The following is a 19,100-nucleotide window of genomic DNA, read 5'->3' as shown; positions in this document are numbered from 1 at the left end:
GCGCCCCTTAGGAAATATACTTTCAAATGAAGAGGTAATGACTATCACCCTCAGTGTATACAGTAGAACCACAACAACACTCATGGTGATTATTTGGCCATCAGTACCACCAAAAGGAACATTTGAGTTCATTCTCCATATAATTTCAGCCATCGTTAGAGAAAGAACACTTAAAGCATGGCACATCTTTGTCTCTAAGAGAAATGTTTAAAACTGTAAGTCTATGTAAAATGACCACCATAAATAAGGGTACTATTTATTCATGCATAGGTTTGCTTTTCACATCATGACAAAAATAAGCCTCTCCTGCTGGAAGGGCCCAGTATTCCTACACCAGAAGACCCTATGCCAAACTGCCAGTAAACAAAATATGATATTCGTTCCTATTGAGCTATTTCATATTTTAGCTTTTTGACCACAAATTTGTCTGCCAGTTTCTTGGAAGAAATTAGTGCAATTCAGGGTTCATTTCTTCTATTATAACTGTAAGGATAAACGAAACTTCAGACATTTTTTTGTGCTATTATTAAAATAAATGCCTGTTAGTAGCATTTTAGGCAATAAAGAATTTTCTCTTGTTTTAAAAATATTTCTTATAAAGGTACATCTTACCTTTTACCCATGGTAAAAATGTTGGAGTTATCCTTCACACTTTCTTCTCCCTTAGAAATCACCATGGTTTGCTCATTTTACCAAATAATGTTAATGAATCCATTCTTTTTGACCAAGAGCTGGTGTGGAACTTGTTAAGAGTGTAGACTCTGGAACAACATATCCTGGATTTGTGTCCAAGTTCATCTGCTTCTTAACTCTGATATTCAGCAAAGTATGTTCTTAAACTTTTTTGGCCACGATTTCCTAAAATGTGTATAATAATACTTCATATTGATACGGTTGTTGTATTAAATGACTTAGTATGTAAAAAACCAATAATGTGTGTGGCATATACTGCCTGCTAAATATTAGCTTTTTTCAGTATTGTTTCTATCATCACTGTCATATTTCGGATCCTGTGGTCTCATCACTGGAGAGCTATAACAATCACTGAATTGGTCCACTTCAATTCCATCCTCCAAATAACCTCTAGAGCACAAATCTGACCACATCACTCCTACACCTATTACCCATCCACAGCTTCCTGCCACTGACAAAAGAGAAAAGGTCCTAATATGGCCAACAAGAGCCCCCATAACTAGATGTCATATTATCTCTTCAGCCCCATCTTATACTCATACAGTCTTTCACATTACACTTCAATAGCCATCAACTATTTATAGTTCCCAGGATATGTCATGTTGTATTGTGCCTTTATACAAGTGAAACCATGCTGTGCCCATCTGCATTTCTTTGATGGGTAGCATTCTCTAGCCACAAAGACCCATTTTCTCACCTGTCTGCCAGGCAAAAAGTGCTGGAGAATCAACACTTCCCAGGAAAAAAACCCCATCAATGACCAACAGGAGCTGGTGTATAAAAACTGCCACTCCCTCATCCCTCAGGAATCACTTAGGAATAACTCTGAAGTCTGTATTCTACACTGTCCCTCAGAATTCGCCAGCACAATTAAGCTCAAGTTCCCCACAGCAACTGCTTGAAAATAATCTTTTTATTCACCATCATCTCTTCACCATCTTATTTCCTCACTGGTGTTTACTGGTGTCATCTCCCAAATAAACTACTTGTTTTCAAATCCCACCCTTGGGGTCTGTTTTGGGTGGATCTCAAGCTAAGAGTTTACTATATTAATCTAGGTAATTAATGTTACCTGAAGCTATAGCCAGAACATCTCATAACTAAACACAAACGATGTGTTTTCTCATTTTTGTGAAGTCTAATGAAGACTGGTCAGCTCTTCTCCATATTGTTGCCATAGCATCTAGAACACACAGTAGTATCCTAAGTCATGTCAGCAGGCACAACAGAATGGAAGATGCACTCCCACTCTCAACTGCCTTGGCTAAGTGACTTGTGCCACTTTTGCTCATTGTTCACTGGCCAGAACTCATCACATGACCTAACCTAACTGCACAGCAAGTTGTAAAATATAGATGAAATAATTGGTGAGCATGAGCAGTTTCTCCCCTACCAAATCTTCCATTTTACAAAGTCCATTATGGTTCAACACCTCAGCCCTGGATCGGAGGTCTTCCTGTGTGATCTCATAATGCTTTTTATAAAACTCTATTAATTGTACCAACATAATTTATATTTTTGCAGGTCAGGCTCAAATACCACCCAGTGAGCTTCTTGAATATAGAGATGATGTCTTGCTTTTTTGATCCAAGCTCTTAAGAGCAAATACATTTCTCTTGTGAAGGAGCTTATGTTATCAGTATTTTATAAAAGATTATGATTATTTATGATCAAATCCCCATAAGCTTTTAGGTATACATTCCATGGATGTCAGAATGGAAATCAATGACTAGGGATAAATCAGAAAGAAGTTCAAAGATTGCGTTTTATTCATCTCTCTGTCATATCATAGCACCTGTACAAGTTTCTAGTATTACTGGAGAGGGTGTGAAGAAATACAACATTAAAATAGAGATTAAATTGAGTGGTTTTTACCTCTAGCTTTCAGACTACCCATTTGGAAAATGGTTGTCCCCATTTTATACTAGTAACTATGGTTTATATTTTACTGATTTCTAGTAGGCTTGGGTGATAATATAATTGGATATGTCCCTGTGACATACTAAAATATGGTTTGTCACCAATTTTTACCAACAATGATCAAATTATCAAAATTAATTTACTATCACAGTTACCTCTTTCTTCACAGGACATAATGGTTTTGGAAAGGGTCAAAGTGAAACAATATACTTCATATTTACATAGATGAATCACAAAAAAGAGGAAAATAATACATATGAAGGGAGGGAGAGAGTGTGTGCAGTGGTTTCTATTTCAAGCAGAATGCAGTTACTTGAGACATTGGACATCCCCTCTAAGGAAAATAATAAAAAGTTACATAAAATGTAAATTTGTTTTTAAATGTTACCACTGATCTGGCAAGAAATAAAGAATGGACAAATTACAAAAAATAAAATGAAAACAAAAATTCCAGAATGTAAAAGAGAAATAAATGTGTGTATATATATATATATATATATATATATATATATACATGTGAATATATACATATACATATATATGTATATGTATACATGTGTATATACATATATATGTATACATATGTATATGTATACATATATATATAAATGTGTGTGTGTGTATATATATATATATATATATATATATCTTTAGGGCATGTATAATTCTTGGTGACCTTGAGCAGAGCATTCTCTGCTGCTATGAAGGGTACAGGGACAGGAGCAGGAGCCTAAGACTTGCCCAAGTCTAATACAACTCCCAGATTAAAGCTAGGGTCCAGAAGGGATAGACCTTCCATGTATGGTAATGAGAAATAAAGCTGGCACACCAAGGGGACAACAAGAAAACATACCTGTCTTGATATTCACCTTGAATGCAAGGGAATACAATCTTCCCTAACAAGAAAATTAAAAAAAACAATAAAAATAAAAATGCACTTCTGAAATGAAATCAAAACAATTTTTAGAAATAAAAACCATAATAATTAAAGTTAGAATTTTGAGAGTGGACTAAATAGCAAATTAGCTGAAGAGAGAAGTAAATTAAAGATGTATGCAAAAGAACTCTTCAGAAAGAAATTCAGGGAGAAAAAGCATTGGAAAATGTGAAAAAAAACTAAATAAAGTACGCATATATAAATAGCTAGGACAAACACCAAAAGAAATGGACATATAGAGTATTATTATATCTAAATATAATGGGCGGGGTGCCTGGGTGGCTTAGTTGGTTAAGCCCATGATCCACAGTTGGTGGATTCAAGCCCCGCGTCGGACTCTGTGCTGACAGCTCAGAGCCTGGCGCCTGCTTCAGATTCTGTGTTTCCCTCCCTCTGCCCGTTCCCCGCTCATGCTCTACCTCTCTCTGTCTCTCAAAAATGAATAAACGTTAAAAAAATTAAAAAAAAAGTTATAGGACTGGACTCCTTGGAGAAATGGCTGATTGATTCTAGGACTGGGGCTGAAAACACACACAATGAACTTGGAGCATCCTGCAGTGACCGAAAGGAAGAATTTGAAAAAACAAAACAAAACAAAATAGCACAATGATTTGCATATGTCAAAGGAACATAAGAGCCAACATCTGAGTAACAAAATAAATCACATAGTATTGAATTGTAACCTGAAGTATAATAAATATCCATGAGTCCATAGTGATATAAAGAAATGATTAAATAAAAAAATAATTAAGGGATAAGAAACAAGTCTCCCGTGCAGAAGAATTCTAAATAATTTATGTAAATACTTCTTCAAGAAGAAAGGGCGTAAGTCTCCTCTCCTTATTTGTGAACTATATAATGATTTCCTTTCAAAGACTATAGTTTGGAAAGTTTTAGAAACATTTCATGAATACAGATGCACTACTAACAAACAAACTACCAACCACTTCAATGTAGTCTTGTTGTAAAATAAAATCATCATTGCCAAATTGGTATTATCCCAGGAATCATTTTGAAACTTAACAGAAGATCATGGGGGAAGGGAAGGGGAAAAAATAGTTACAAACAGGAGGGAGGAAGGCAAACCATAAGAGACTCTTAAATACAGAGAACAAACTAAGGGTTGATGGGGGATGGGGGAGAGGGGAAAATGGGTGATGGGCACTGAGGAGAACATTTATTGGGATGAGCACTGGGTGTTGTGTGTAAGCAATGAATCACGGGAATCTACCCCAAAAACCAAGAGCACACTGTATACACTGTATGTTAGCCAGCTTGACAATAAATAATATTAAACAATAAATAAAATTAATAAATACAAATAAAGTAAAATAAATAAAAGTATCAATAAAATTCATACATTTGGAGACTACAGGAGGGAAAGATACATGATCATTAAATACATCAATAAGACACATTTGATACGATTCAACATTTTTTCCTAATAAGAATTTTTAGAGAACTAGAAATAAAAGGGAATTATTAACCTCTATCATTAATTATGGAAGGCAGATCATCAGTTGCCAAGACCTAGATGGTGGGATGGGAGTGGGGTGGGGTGAGGGGGGAGTGGCTGCAAATGAACATGAGGGAACTTACCGGCATGATGGAAGTGTTGTATATCATGATGACAGTAGAGATTATACAACTATATACATTAGTCAAAACTCATTGAATTGCATAATTAAAATTGGTGAAGTTTACTTTATTTTACTTCGTTAAAGCTGACAAAAATAAAAAAGGAGCTATTAACTTGATAAAGGACACCTACAAAACCAAAAAACTACAAAAACTATAAAACCTCTTGCGCCACTCTCATATATAAACTCTGACTTCATTTCCTGCTACAGCAACCATTTCCATGCTGCCTTTAATAACTTTGTTCAAGAGTTACCTTCAGGACGGTGCCTAGGTGGCTCATTGGTTAAGCATCTGGCTCATGATCAGCTCAGGTCATGATCTCAGGGCTCATGAGATCAGGCCCTGCCTCCAGCTCAGCACTCTGGGAGACTGCTTGAGATTCTCTCTCACCCTCTCTCTCTGCCCCTCCCCTGCTCATATTCTCTCTCTCTATCCTCTCTCTCTCTCTCTCTCAAAACAAATAAATATACTTAAAAAAAAAAGTTACCTTCAGGAGCTTCTTCCCCTGGGGCTGCATCCCACACCTCTCCCCTCCTGGGACCATACTGGCAAGAGTCACCTGCATGAACCTATTTGTATTTATGCATGTGAAACCTAAAAATACAGTGTAGTTAATACCCCATGAGTCCATCTCAGCCCACAGGATAAAAGAGCCCACATTTTAATCAGTGTTTCCCTCCTTCTTCTTCCAGGTACACAGTTCTGAGATGTTTCTCCTAAGGCTCTTCAGAAATCCCAAAAGTTCATAAAGAGGAGCAATAGAAATTACATTTGTTGGTTCACAAACTGCCCCTTGTGCACAAAGGGTGAGGAGAGACCAGAGAAAGGCAGGCCACTCCAGAATGGTAGGCAGCAGGTTTAATAAGCAAGGGAACTTATAAAACTTGCCTTGGGCGGCTGCAAGACAAGTAGATCTTCACAACTGCCTGAGAGAATCTTAAAGTTTACACATAGGCTTTAACAGGGTTTGGTCATATATACCATCCAGAAGTTCTTAACAACACCTTACTCTCTCAAGGCTACATCCTTAGAACAGCTCGTAGTGTGGGAATGGTGGGTAGAATATACATTCCAAAAGCAGGGAAAGGGAAGATGAGGAGTCTCTGCCCTAATCCAGATCACAAGTCAACCTATGGTCATGTCCCCAGATGATCTCCTCCAACATTCATGTACTGCTGCTGGAAATTCAAACTGGAAAACAGCTTGGTATTATCCAAGAAAAGTAAACAAAAGCATACTTGATAACCCACAATTTCACTCATTAGTGCATAATACTTGCATATATGCACTAAGCAATGTTTACCAGAATGTTCTGAACAGCATTGCTCTTAGAGGCAAAAATGGAATCAGTTGTTATGGGCTTCCACAGGAGAATGAACAAATATTCTTTCATTGTATGAATAAGCACTGGAATATTATACAGCAGAAACAATGGGAAAAAAACCCAGCAACCACACGCATCAGCATTTGTGAAATTCAGAAAAGAAATTCAGCCATGCTGTAAGATTTTATTCATATCACACTAAAACAGATAAACCTAAATACTACATTATGTGGTAAAAATATAAAATAAAAGTAAGAAAAAATAATATAAATTTTTGGACTGTGAGTACACCTAGATTGAAGAAAGGAAAGGGAGACCAAGGAGGAACATACAGGGGACTCTCAGGTGTTAATAATCTGTTTTAAATTAGGTATTGATACATGACCTCTCATTTAAATGTTAGTGGTTAAACTGATATGCCTCCCTTTTGTATATACACATAATAAAAAATCTGATCATAGGTACAAACTTACAGTTATAAAATAAATAAGGCAAAGAGATGAAAAGTACAGCATAGGGAATATAGTCAATTATATTGTAATAATGTTGTATAGGGACAGATGGTGGCTACACTTACCGTGGTGAGCAATGAGTAATGTATATAATTGCCAAGTCACTCTGTTGTACACCTGAAACTAATATAACATTATGTCAATTATACTTCAGTTAAAAATTAAAATAAACAGAGTTATATATAAAACTGATAATGAATGAAAAATTTCAAAGTTCTCATAGTATTTGGCTAAATACAAATATTTACAGAGGCATTTCTTAAAAATTGTTGTTATATTAGGACCTGAAATACAAATACATCTTTTTACCACTTATCGTTCTATTTCCAAAAATTACCCTTAAAATAAATTAACGTTATGTTTCTCTTCCTCTCTGCACATTCTAAGTCACAAGAAGTGATTAAAAGTATTCTGTACATGGTATCGTCTGCAGTGTCTTATTGACACATACTGCCATATTCTAATGTACTCATTATTGGCTTGTTAGTATAATAAAAATAATAGTTGGATGTGAAAAAAACATGACTGTGAAGAAAAATGGCATTAGGGTTGACAATTTGCTCAGAGGCAGAATCTGTCAGATGCTTCCCTAGACTTGTTTCTCTAGAGTAGAGGAACTTATTTACAATATTTATGGTGATTAGGACATAACCTCCTCTAAGGACCTAATTACATGGCACTACAATACCCATCCTCACCTCGTGCATGTCCGGTGGTGTTTTCAACAAGTTAGAAAAAGTGTACACAAACCCAGTGAAAACTGAAAAATATGTCTTTAGCTGATAAATTCCCCACTGCGCTTCAGGCCACGTGAAAACTTGTGAATGCTCCCTGTTAAACAGTGTAAGACCCTGGATGTCTTGTAAAGATGTGTGGGAGATATTGCTTCTTCTCAGAGAATTTTTTCAGTGTTTGCAAATTCGTACATGTCCTGTCATTCCCTCAGGTTCCATCTGGCTGCCATATCCCTAAATTTTACTTCTTGGTCTGGCACCGTAGGGTTGAAAATCTGTTTACGTGGTTTCTTGTAGCTTCGCCTCAGGATACAGCTTCTTACATTCTTTCATTATCTGTACTTGCTGCACTACCCAGGAACAAGTAATGCTCTGGTCCAAAGCCAAAATCTGCCCTGCTCTCTCATGAGTGACGAAAGGGTCCATCTACCAGCTTTGGCTTGCTTCTTTTAATGGCAAATTCACACGATTTCTGTGATGCAAAAAGCAACTAACCTGGATGGAGCGGAGTGCAGATACTGGTTCCACTGCAACATCAAAACAGTAAAGTTAATATCAAAAACTGGAAAGCATTTTTCCGGCACATGTACCTGTAAGTGAAATTGTTGGATGAATCAAAAGCGAGAAAATAACCTTAAATTAAATACAGATATTATAATGCCTTTTTATACAAGTCATAGTTTCTCTAAATGTGTAGTTTTTTACACTTGCAAATAAATGAATAGTAAATCAATTTATTTCTTGTCTTGGAAAGGTAACTAGATCATTTTATATTCAATCTAACAACATTTCCCAAGATGGAACTTAATGTTTATGACCTTTTTCAACAGGTTGGGATGTAAACAAGGTCATCCCTCTTTTATTTTTCAAATTGCTTAAAATTTCACATGTCCTTTTTAGCAGTATGTCCAGCTTCTCCCTTTTCAGGGCTTTAGCTAGCATTAACCAAGAAAAAAAGAATTTACTTGGTCCAAAGAATCTATTATTCTCCCCAAATCTATCCATAGAGAGAACCATAGAATCTGGTTCTACCATCATTGTATTGTTGCCCTGTGGAGTCACAGCTGGACTCTGGTTCTCTGATGGTGGCTCATCCACTGCTGAAATGAAGCCCTTGGTGGTTTGGATCCTTAATGGGACACAGGGATACTCTGGTCTAGGGATCCAACTTTACCACTGTGTGTGCGTGTCTGGGGTGGTGGTGGTTCTTAATGTCACATTCACAATCTCAGTCCTTGTTCTTCAAAGTAAAATGGGACCTCCTCAAAGACTGAGCACCTACTTACCAATTTTGTGATATAGGCCCAAGATATTTCCTTTGAATAAGAATGCACTGATGAACCTCTCCTAATATCTTTCATGAATAAATAACTATCTTGTTGTTTGGGTGTTTTTTTGTTTTGTTTTGTTTTGTTTTGTTTTGTTTTGTTTTGTTTTGTTCAAGTATGAAGGGACCTTAGAACTTAGAGTCATTCTGGATTTGGACTGCATCTAGATTTTTGTCTCATTATTTTCCATTTTTATCATTGCTTCTTCTACAGTTAATTCAACAATTACCACAACATGCACAAGCACTATAAACTGGTCTCATAATAAGCACAAATAGTTCTTGGTAAACTTTCATCTCCATGGTGAGTAGGACTACAATAGAGTAGCCCACTTGCCCTGAGTCTTGAGTATGCCTTGGGCATCAGTTGGCTTGCTTTACAAAGATAGTAGAGAGTGTTAGTTAATTTGATTGGTTGGTTTAGCAGAAACAGATTTCTTACATGAGATCATGATATGTTAAATGATATATAAAGTATGACACTATAAAAATATCTGAACTAGAAGACACAGGTTTCCCTCCATTTATTATCTTTCACTTACGATGCTTTCATTCATCTTTGGTTAATATAGTAGTCTCACAAATTTTTGGTTCGTATTTGTATTCAGATAATGCTTTACACAAAGTGAGCTAGGCGTGTGTTTTTTATAAGTACTGCTTAGTCTGAAAGACTAAGTCTCAAGGTGGAAAGAAAGGCAGTTAGTAATGCCAGGGGAAGGAAAGGGGCGAAGGGAGGGTCAGTTCTGAACTGAATTCTACTAGCGGGAATAAAACAGAAGGCAATCATTAGTGCTTTTCAATTCTTGTTCCCTGGGCATAACATAGCTTTAGGCCTCTTTGTAAAAAACAAAAACAAAAACAAAAACAAAAACAAAACAAAATGAAAACATTAGTTGGGAATAATGAAGCAATCTTGATGTTCTATCAATTTCAGATGACATAAAATAGAAATATCAGCTTTACTACTTAATTGTGTGGCCTTAGGTAGGTGACTCAAACTTTGTGCAATTCGGTCAACTCACCTGAAAAGCCATGCTGGCACCTATCTCTTTGTGTGGTCGTATTCACTTAGTAAGTAAAAAAGCATGTGCAAAACACCTCAAAAATGCTAGCAGTTGGTAGGCACTCAATAAATCCTAGCTAATAGTAATATTAACAAAATGATGTGCAATGAAATCTGATTTGGAGAGACTTAGATCTCTTACACACTGGGCCATTAGTACACATGTGTCACAACATTTAAATCTCTGACTGTCCTGGACCAGCCATCTGAATGATAGCCACAGTATCCTTTCTCTTTTCCAACCTTCTGGCCAAACATGACAGTACATTGTGACAGGGTCTTATAATGGAATTTGCCTCATATATAAATAAGGTACCAAACAGAACAGATATTGGGATGCCAGAGTGCGGGTGACAGAGACTCCCTCTTCCAATTCCTGAATTTACAAAGAATATAAAGGAAGACCCATTCCCTATCTCTTAAACCCCTCAACTTGATCAATGGCATAAAAATAGACCTATAATAGAAGCAGCATTCCTTAGAGAAAAAACAAAAAAGAGTAGCCTTACGTATCTAACCTGAATTAAGCCTGAGCTGCAAAGAGGTTTTAGCGCTAACTAAAGTTTGGAGTTTGGGTTATGATATTGAGGTTGGACATTATAACTGCTGAACCAAGATCGTATTTGCCACCTAATGTGACCAAGGGACTCCTTTTTACCTGAGAGTGACCAGACACCCATGAGCTCTGTAGGAGATCTCAACGAGTGGAGGAAGATTACCCTGCACTAAAAATGTTTAAAGAGGCCTTGGAGGAAGAAAAAAATTGTTGCTTTTTTCTTCCAATTTTTTATTGTGAAATACATATACCATTTTTAAGTGTACAGTTCAGTGGAATTAAATGCATTCATAATATTGTGCTTGCCGTCACTACTATTGATCTCCAAAACTCTTTTCATTTTGTAAAACTGACACTCCAAACCCATTAAACAATAACTCCCTATTCCTCCCTTCCCCCTAGCCCCTGGCAACCACCATTCTACTTTCTGTAAATTGCCTTTTGAATCAGGTTTTTTCAAACAGACCTGTTACCCATACATGGTGGAATCATTTCCAACTCCTCACTCTTCAGTATCCACATATCTTGGCTGTTTCCAAAGAGGCTTCGCATTTTTCCCCTATATAATGCGTTTCCATACTTTTTCTTCTCAAGGAGTCATTGTCAAATAAATTATTCAGAGTATACTCAATTCGAACTCAATCTAGACTAATTTCTCAACTTCTGATATCTTTTGGTTTAAAGCACTATTAATGATTGCCACCATAATTATTATCATTTATGCACGTGATCTACTATCTTACACTTCTGATAGCTCCCAGAAGGGATGATAGGAACGCAAGAAGCACCTTACAAGACTAAACACTACAGCATTAGCTGATAGGATGAGAAGCTTGGGCATGGTTGGAAAACCATTTGGAAGAGTGAAGGAAAAATGAAGTGGTGAGAAAACCACTCAAATGCTCGGCTTAAACAATGAAGTCTGACCGAGAACAGAGATCAAGGACAGAATGAATGTTTTGCACTACAGATTCAGCAATCCCAAGTTTGGGTTTTGCAGGACACCCCTGATTTTTAATGTTTTGCTTAGTCATTCCTTTAAAACAGTTAGTTGGTCAGACCTTGTGTCCTAAATTTGGTTTTGATGACTTGTTGGATAGCATGATTTTGGCTTGGTAATGGCAAAAACAGCCCCACATTCATAAAACAGCAGTAGGAACATTATCCCCAAATATGCAGAGTTTTCAGTTTGGTGAAATTGCTCATATCCAAGTGAAATTTGACTATACTTCAGGGAAAGATGGTTCTACATATTTCCTGGGGAGAGACAAGGATATTAACGAGGATTGGATGTCATACAAATAATACAGTATGGGCTGTGCATGCTGTGTGTGCGTGTGTGTATGTTTTCAGACAATGTGATTCACTGCTTGCTTATTCTAAAAAAAAGTCAGAAAGTGGACCATGTGAGAGACTAAATATGACAACAGCAGAAAAAGGAATAAAGAGGAGTAAGATTTTTAAAATGGGAAAAAGCAAGTCATGCAAGCATACTTTAGAAATGTCTTTTTTTTTTTAATGTTTATTTTTGAGAGAGAAAGAGACAGAGTATGAGCAGGGGAGGGGCAGACAGAGAGGGAGACACAGAATCCGAAGCAGGCTCCAGGCTCTCAGTCATCAGCACAGAGCCCGATGCAGGGCTTGAACCCACGAACTGTGAGCTCATGACCTGAGCTGAAGTTGGAATGTTAACTGACTGAGCCACCCAGACGCCCCAAGAAATATCTTTTGATTGTTTTTATTTCTTTCTTTTTCTTTTTCTTTCATTGGACTTAGAGAATGAAAGTAAAATTTGAAAGTCATTAGGAAAACACCATGAATACAAAAGGATATGCTAATTGAAAAGAAATTAAGAAGCATGGAATAACTGAAAGTATTTTGAAGCAGGTCTATCAATAATTAAAACCAAATCTTTTAAAATAATTTCCATTTTAGTTTTGCTGACTCCAAAGCACAACTTTAATATATTTATTTTCTCTTATATTACTTAATTCTGCCCTCAGAAACTCGAGCAAAGAATGAAAACCAGATTTGGTTTTTCTCCTGAAAGGAACCTTGTTTCTCTGAGAGAGAAATGCACTCTAGAAAAAGTATGAACAACAACAGCAGCACACATCAATTCAGTCAATGAAAAACATGTTAAAAAAATCGAAACACCAAAGCACGTACAACAGACAAAAAATATGTACTCTCCCTCCTGGGCGCACACAAAGTATTAAAATGTATGACCAAAGATGTGTCCAGAGATTGAAATGAAAGTGATAGCGAATTGGTAAAAAGATTCAAAACATTTTGAGAAAACTTGCAATAGATATTGAAGAATGGAATATATTGGAAACATGTGCTTCTTTGAATGTGCTTAGGAATCTGCTTTACCAAAATTGGTGATACCTTGTCCAGAAATAATAATAAAGGGTTATCAGAAATCACAGCTTCACTTAGTTCACTGGCGGGCAGTGGTGTCAAAACATGGAATGGTGGTGTCAATCACCCTGAGTCTACGCCAGCTATGAAACATGGGTCCCTATGAGGGTTACCAGCCTGTCCTTCAGTCTTAATTGGCAACTCTAGTAATCAATAAATTTCATTTGTTTTCGGGTTTTGTTTTTCTCTTGAACTGCCAACTATCCATATGTAACTGAGCTTCTATAATTTCTTAAGTAAATTTTACTTGCCTGCCACATTAGTTCTTTCAACCAAACTGAAAATCCTGTATCCACTCTCTCTCTACATCATGTCCCTGGGTCAAGTTCCTCAAATGCCATCTTTAGCTTAATTTTGCTTCTACAGGCAGTTTCTGTGCTCAACACTGTTCACTGGCACACCATTTTCTTGTTTGTCGATTTGTCAATTAAGAAGGCTATATAAAATCTAATAACTGGGTTGGCTAAAGAAAAGGAATTTAAAAGGAGTTGGAGAGCAAATGTCAAAGTGGCCAGAGTTTAAAACCACAACAATGCCACTTCATCCTCTTACTTTAACCTACAGATATCATTTCCAGACCTGTGACTATCTGTATTCGATGGTCTTTATCAGTGGGGATTAGCTGCCCTTTTGTACTTTGTTCGTTGATGTACTTTCAGATGACTTGGATAATTGAACTTTTGCCTTTTACTTCTAGATTCCTAGGAGTTTATTTACATATTGTGCAGCTGCATAAATATCTTAGAGTGAATTCACAAGAAGCCAGGGGTCACTCTCAGTGTTCCTCAATCTTTGAACTTGTTTTTTAAGGTGTACTTGAAGAGGGGTCAACATTTATCTTCATCAGTCAATTATCACATGATAAGAATCTTGGGACTGAACTGAGAATTACAGCTTTCAGAAGTGAGACAACATGGTTTAGAACCAGTGAGTCTAGAATACACTGATGCCAGTTAATGTTGACAACACTGACTAATCATTACCAGTGGCACAAAAGTCAGTGACAATTAGAGCCTGCTGAGAAGTGCCCATGAAAGAAACACCATCTCCTGGGCAGCAACGTGTTGGAGGGTAGGGCATAAAGCGGTGCATTTTTATTTGCTTACCAGCTGCTTTGGTACCACTACTTGTAATAGAAGTTGAGCCCTAAGAGGACTGAGATGATATAGATAAGATGTTTCTCGAACTTTAATTTGTACACAATCACTACAGATGCCGTTAAAGTACAGATTCTGATTTAGGTCTGGGGAGAGGCCTGAGCTGTGTGTTTCTAGTGAACTCCCCGGTGATTCCAGTACTGCTGGCGTCCTTGGCTCACACTTGGAATAGCAAGGATGGAAGGCACTAGGGATGGACTATAGTGAATGAGCAGATAGGGAGAAGAGTAAGGGACGGGACCAACAGAGATGTGGGACAGATGCGGAGCTGATGAGGCAAGCGAGACGTGGAAGGCTTTACTCTTTATAGTGGAGCACCACTTACTTGTGACTTCTCAGGGAGTCCCCAGTTTAATAACTCAAAACTATATACAGTGGTACTATTTGTTGTCTTTTTCCTGGAAATTGGTTAATAAGTTGACACTTGCACTGAGCTTGGTTAGGGGTAGAATCGTGCTTTCGACTAGATGCAGAACTAGATACAGAGAACAGAAGCAAGGAATTAGGAAAGGATTTGGGGCTCTAAAAGATCATAAAATGGAGAGTCAAACAAAGTTTATCTAAATCTCCCAGGGACCAGAAGACCCTAGCTGACATCTGGATTATAATAATATAATAATTATGATTAGTGCTTACCATATGGCAGACATTGTATGTTATATGAATTACCTCATTAATTATTACAACTCAATGATGTAGGTATCACCCCATTTTATAAAAGAGGTAGTTGAAGTAAATGGCATGCCCAAATCCATAGAGTCACTAGGTTCCCGACTGAGTATCTTAACCTTGGCCTGGGTAAATCAAAAGCAATTCCCATTCTTGTTTACTAAAGACTAAAAAGTTTAAAAGGAGTGTATGTGTGTGTATGTGGGGGGCGGGAGTGAAACAGGTAGGCTAAGGAAAAGTTGAAAAAAAATGAAGCACAGAATGACAAAAAGCAATGATCTTCATATTGTTCTGATATTTCCACCCATATTTGTTTGAACCTGAATGAGCTGACATTTTGAATTTTGACAGACTGCTGACGAATCATGCAGTACTACTCAGTCATTTCAGAGACACATTTTAAAAGGTGAAATCTAGAGGTGAGAGCTACAGTGAAATATAATTCCTAAGAGGATCTGTTTTCCACCAGCCTCAATCCCCTCGTATTGCTGACATTTAAGACCACCTTTTGGAAATTCCAGAGAGAAATAGCTTAGCTGCATTCTTCTCCTTGGAAGTATGAGTATAAATTGCCCCAGGTACTCTTTCTACCTAATCTTTTTTTTTTTTAATTTCAGACTTACCTTCAATTCACTTTGAGCAACACTGTACTTGAGATTTATGAATCTGGGGTCCATTTTTTTTCCCCAGTTGTGAATGTGAGTCCTTCAGGCCACAGAGAGGAGGAGGGATCCACACTTTCTAATGAAAAAGAACTTTCTTACAGTGTATATGTAGTCTCTATCAGGAGAACACTTTGGAAGGGCTCCCAGCAATAACAATTTTGATATTGTTTATACTATAAAAAATAAACACATGAGAAATCATACAACAGTGCAAATCATCATTTGAGATGAAAAACTGACACTGTTGCAGTGCAATTTGGGAAGATGGGGGGTTCCTAAGTAGGCATTTCTTAGAATTTTTCCATCTAGTCTCAAGTGTCTTCATTCAAATGTCCAAGGGTAAAAGGTGTCCATGAAAACTCACCAAGAAATATGCCAAGATGGCTTTAGACTAAAATCTAAAGTCACAGAGGAAGCTTAGCTAACAAGCTCCAAAGAGAGCAACGGAAAGGGTGAGCAATTTCCCAGGGTGATTCCTGATGATAATGATTTCTTCTCTACTCTAACTTCGCTTGGCTTGTGTTTAAGCTAACACCTAAAGCTTAAGCCAAGCACAAGCTAAACTTGATCATCCTACCACAGTATTCCCTACTTCTGAGGTTTCCAGGGTTCCGTTTTCAATTTAGTCCTCAAGCATGTGGCACACCAGGAGAGATGTAGAAATGATGTATCATGCTGGTGGTGGCCAAGGACAAGTGAAATTCCACCAGGACGAGAATATGTTGGTAGGCATGTACTTGCTTCAGGGAAAGCAAAAGCTTCAACTTGTAGAAACAATGGAAGAAACAAAAAATATAAAAATGCAGTCATGAGGGGCTTGAAATGCTTATACCTGTTCATTTAACCACAAAGCTATAAGTGAATACAAATAAAATATAAATGTGGAGGAAGTTTTGTGCCTATAAGTGATTACTATTAAGGAAATAGACTCTTGAAAAAGATGGAAAAGGCATTTAGAATTAGTCCCACTGGGAACATTGTAACTTTCCACGTATTCCTACCTCCTGGGCATCTGACTCATGCTTCTCTCATTACAACAAACATTTATTTTAAAGCTAATCATCCTTCAATTCCAGTTGCCTGTTGTGTTTTTACTTCCAAGATTTATTTCCTTTATTTGGGGGTGAGTAAATTATTATGGTCATAGGTACTATTACGAAACAACGATTAACTTGAAATCAAAACGTCAACACATAATGTGAATGGTGAATATTCTATTATTGACTTAAATCTAACTGATTCAACAATATCATACATTTTTAAATCAGAAAAGACATTAGCAAATGATAGAATTTAGTTTGTTTGGATGTGGAATTCTTTATTTTCATCAATGTTCCTTTTTTCATAAAAGCAGAAAGAGCAATTATTAGTCACAGTTTTTTGTGATAACTCTAAACCAAGAACATTGCCACAATGCAACAAGAAATCTCAATAACGCAATACTGAATATGCCATAACCTGGAACTCTCTTTTACCTTATTAATTATCATAAATAGCAGGCAGGCGTCATTATATCATGGTTTCACTCACATCAGAACCCTTCTAGCATGGAAGTCGAGAATGGAACTATAGTAAATAGAATAACCCACTAGTATCCTTTGTTTCTGATTTTTAGAATATTTTGCCAACATTATTATGTGTGACATTGGAAAAACAGTTGGTGCATATTTCTAATCTTTTAATAATTGCTTCATAATTTTCCCTTTTCTTTTTTTTAAGTTTATTTATTTATTTTGAGAGAGCGAGAGAGAGAGAGAGAGAGAGAATCCCAAGCAAGTTCCGCACTGTCAGGGCAGAGCCCTACTAGGCTCAAACCCACAAACCATGAGGTCATGACCTGAACTGAAGTCTGGATGTTTAACTGAGCCACCCAGGCACCCCTTTTCCCCTGCTTTCTATCTCTTCCTGTGCCTTAGAGCAGACAGGTCTAACCGGTATGCATCTGGATGCCATCCCAGGGCTGAAAGAACATTAGTAGCTGTACATCAATAGCGGTACATTTCACATGCTAAGCAAATGCAGAGATGGTACCTTTGCTGACAGACTGTGAGCAGACATGACATTTACTCATGTTCAAAGTCTAATATATGTTCAAAGTCTAGAATGTGCTCTTCTTCTCCATCTCTTCCATACTCTCTACTCTACTCCCACCATGACTCTTTTCTACTTTTCTGATGAACTTCCCAATCTCTTCCATCAGACTTTACCCTTCACACTGCTGCCCCATTTTTCTGGCCTGATTCAAGCATGGGGCTTATCTTTTCTTTTACTTCGGGGTATAGAGAATGACTCCTCCCTGTGTTTCTTTGGCTATACAACTCACACAGAGTCACATATCAGAGTTCTGTGGCACCAATTTTCATGGAGCTCCTATACCATGGGATGGAGTTAGAGCCTCTAGCCTTTGCCCTGCCTGAGATCTAGGGAGAGGGGGACCACAGTGACATGGTGTCCTAAAAGAGGAGGTCTCTGGCCTTTATGTGGCACTATCTAGTACAAGGCCAACAAAGGCATTGCTTCTAAGAGATTCCAAGTCCATTCTTTTAAGCTAGGAACTCTTTCTTCACAGTTCAAGGTTGACCCACATCATTTCTCAGATAGAAGTCTATTTCAATCTTCATTTCTACCTCCCTTTCTGCCCCCCATACACACTTCCCAGCCCACTTCCAGTTAATTAACTATTTTTTATAAGTTTAAAATTTTTTAAAGTTTATTTATTTTGAAGGAGAGAGAGAGAGAGAGAAAGAGAGAGAGAGAGAGAATGCAGGAGAGGAGCAGAAAGAGAGGAAAGAGAACTCCAAGCAGGCTGTGTGCTGTCAATTGTCAGCATGGAGCCCCATGTGGGTCACAAACCCATGAACCGTGAGATCATGACCTGAGCCAATATCAAGATTCAGACCTTAATCAACTGAGCCACCCAGGCACCCCTACCTATTTTTTTTTTTTTTTTAGTTTTCATTCAGTGTTTACTAATTGTTGGAATCCTCCACACTAGTTTTTCCATCTTTAGGGTAAATGTAAGTCCACCATCCTTTATATAAAACTTTTGGGGCTAGCTGTGTTGAGGAATTCAGACTTTTTCAGATCTTTAAAGTATGGTATGATACATATATTGTAAATTTACACAATACCCAACAGGGTCTATGGCTGCATATTTATTCATGCTAGATGTGGATAAACCAAAACCATGAATAGCCTCACATTAGTCTGGAACTGTTTTTTTACACCAAATGAGTATGCTACAAACTTACGAGAACAACAAGAAAATACTTTGTCTTGAGAGCTTTTCATATTTTATTTTATTTATTTTTTTAATGTTTATTTATTCCTCAGAGAGAGAGAGAGTCAGTGTGAGCAGGGGAGGGTCAGAGAGAGAGGGAGACACAATCTGAAGCAGGCTCCAGGCTCTGAGCTGTCAGCACAGAGCCCGACGTGGGGCTGGAACTCACAAACTGCAAGATCATGCCAGTTAACTGCC

At 37.4% G+C, this 19,100-nt stretch overlaps 1 long non-coding RNA gene across 1 annotated transcript in view; it reads right to left on the bottom strand.

Moving 5' to 3' along the window:
* LOC128311580 (uncharacterized) overlaps positions 1–19,100 on the bottom strand; it is a 28,894-nt gene that overhangs the window by 5,872 nt on the left and 3,922 nt on the right. The window contains exons 2-3 of the long non-coding RNA XR_008290070.1: positions 8,257–8,288; positions 7,093–7,150 (exon numbers count right to left, since the gene is read on the bottom strand). This is a non-coding gene — a long non-coding RNA (uncharacterized LOC128311580). The remainder of the gene's footprint in view (positions 1–7,092; positions 7,151–8,256; positions 8,289–19,100) is intronic.

The sequence above is a fragment of the Acinonyx jubatus genome, chromosome X (assembly GCF_027475565.1).
Source record: "Acinonyx jubatus isolate Ajub_Pintada_27869175 chromosome X, VMU_Ajub_asm_v1.0, whole genome shotgun sequence".
In the NCBI taxonomy this organism is placed as follows: Eukaryota; Metazoa; Chordata; class Mammalia; order Carnivora; family Felidae; genus Acinonyx; species Acinonyx jubatus.
The sequence above is the reverse complement of the archived record's forward strand: the minus strand, read 5'-3'. Positions and strand labels throughout refer to the sequence as shown.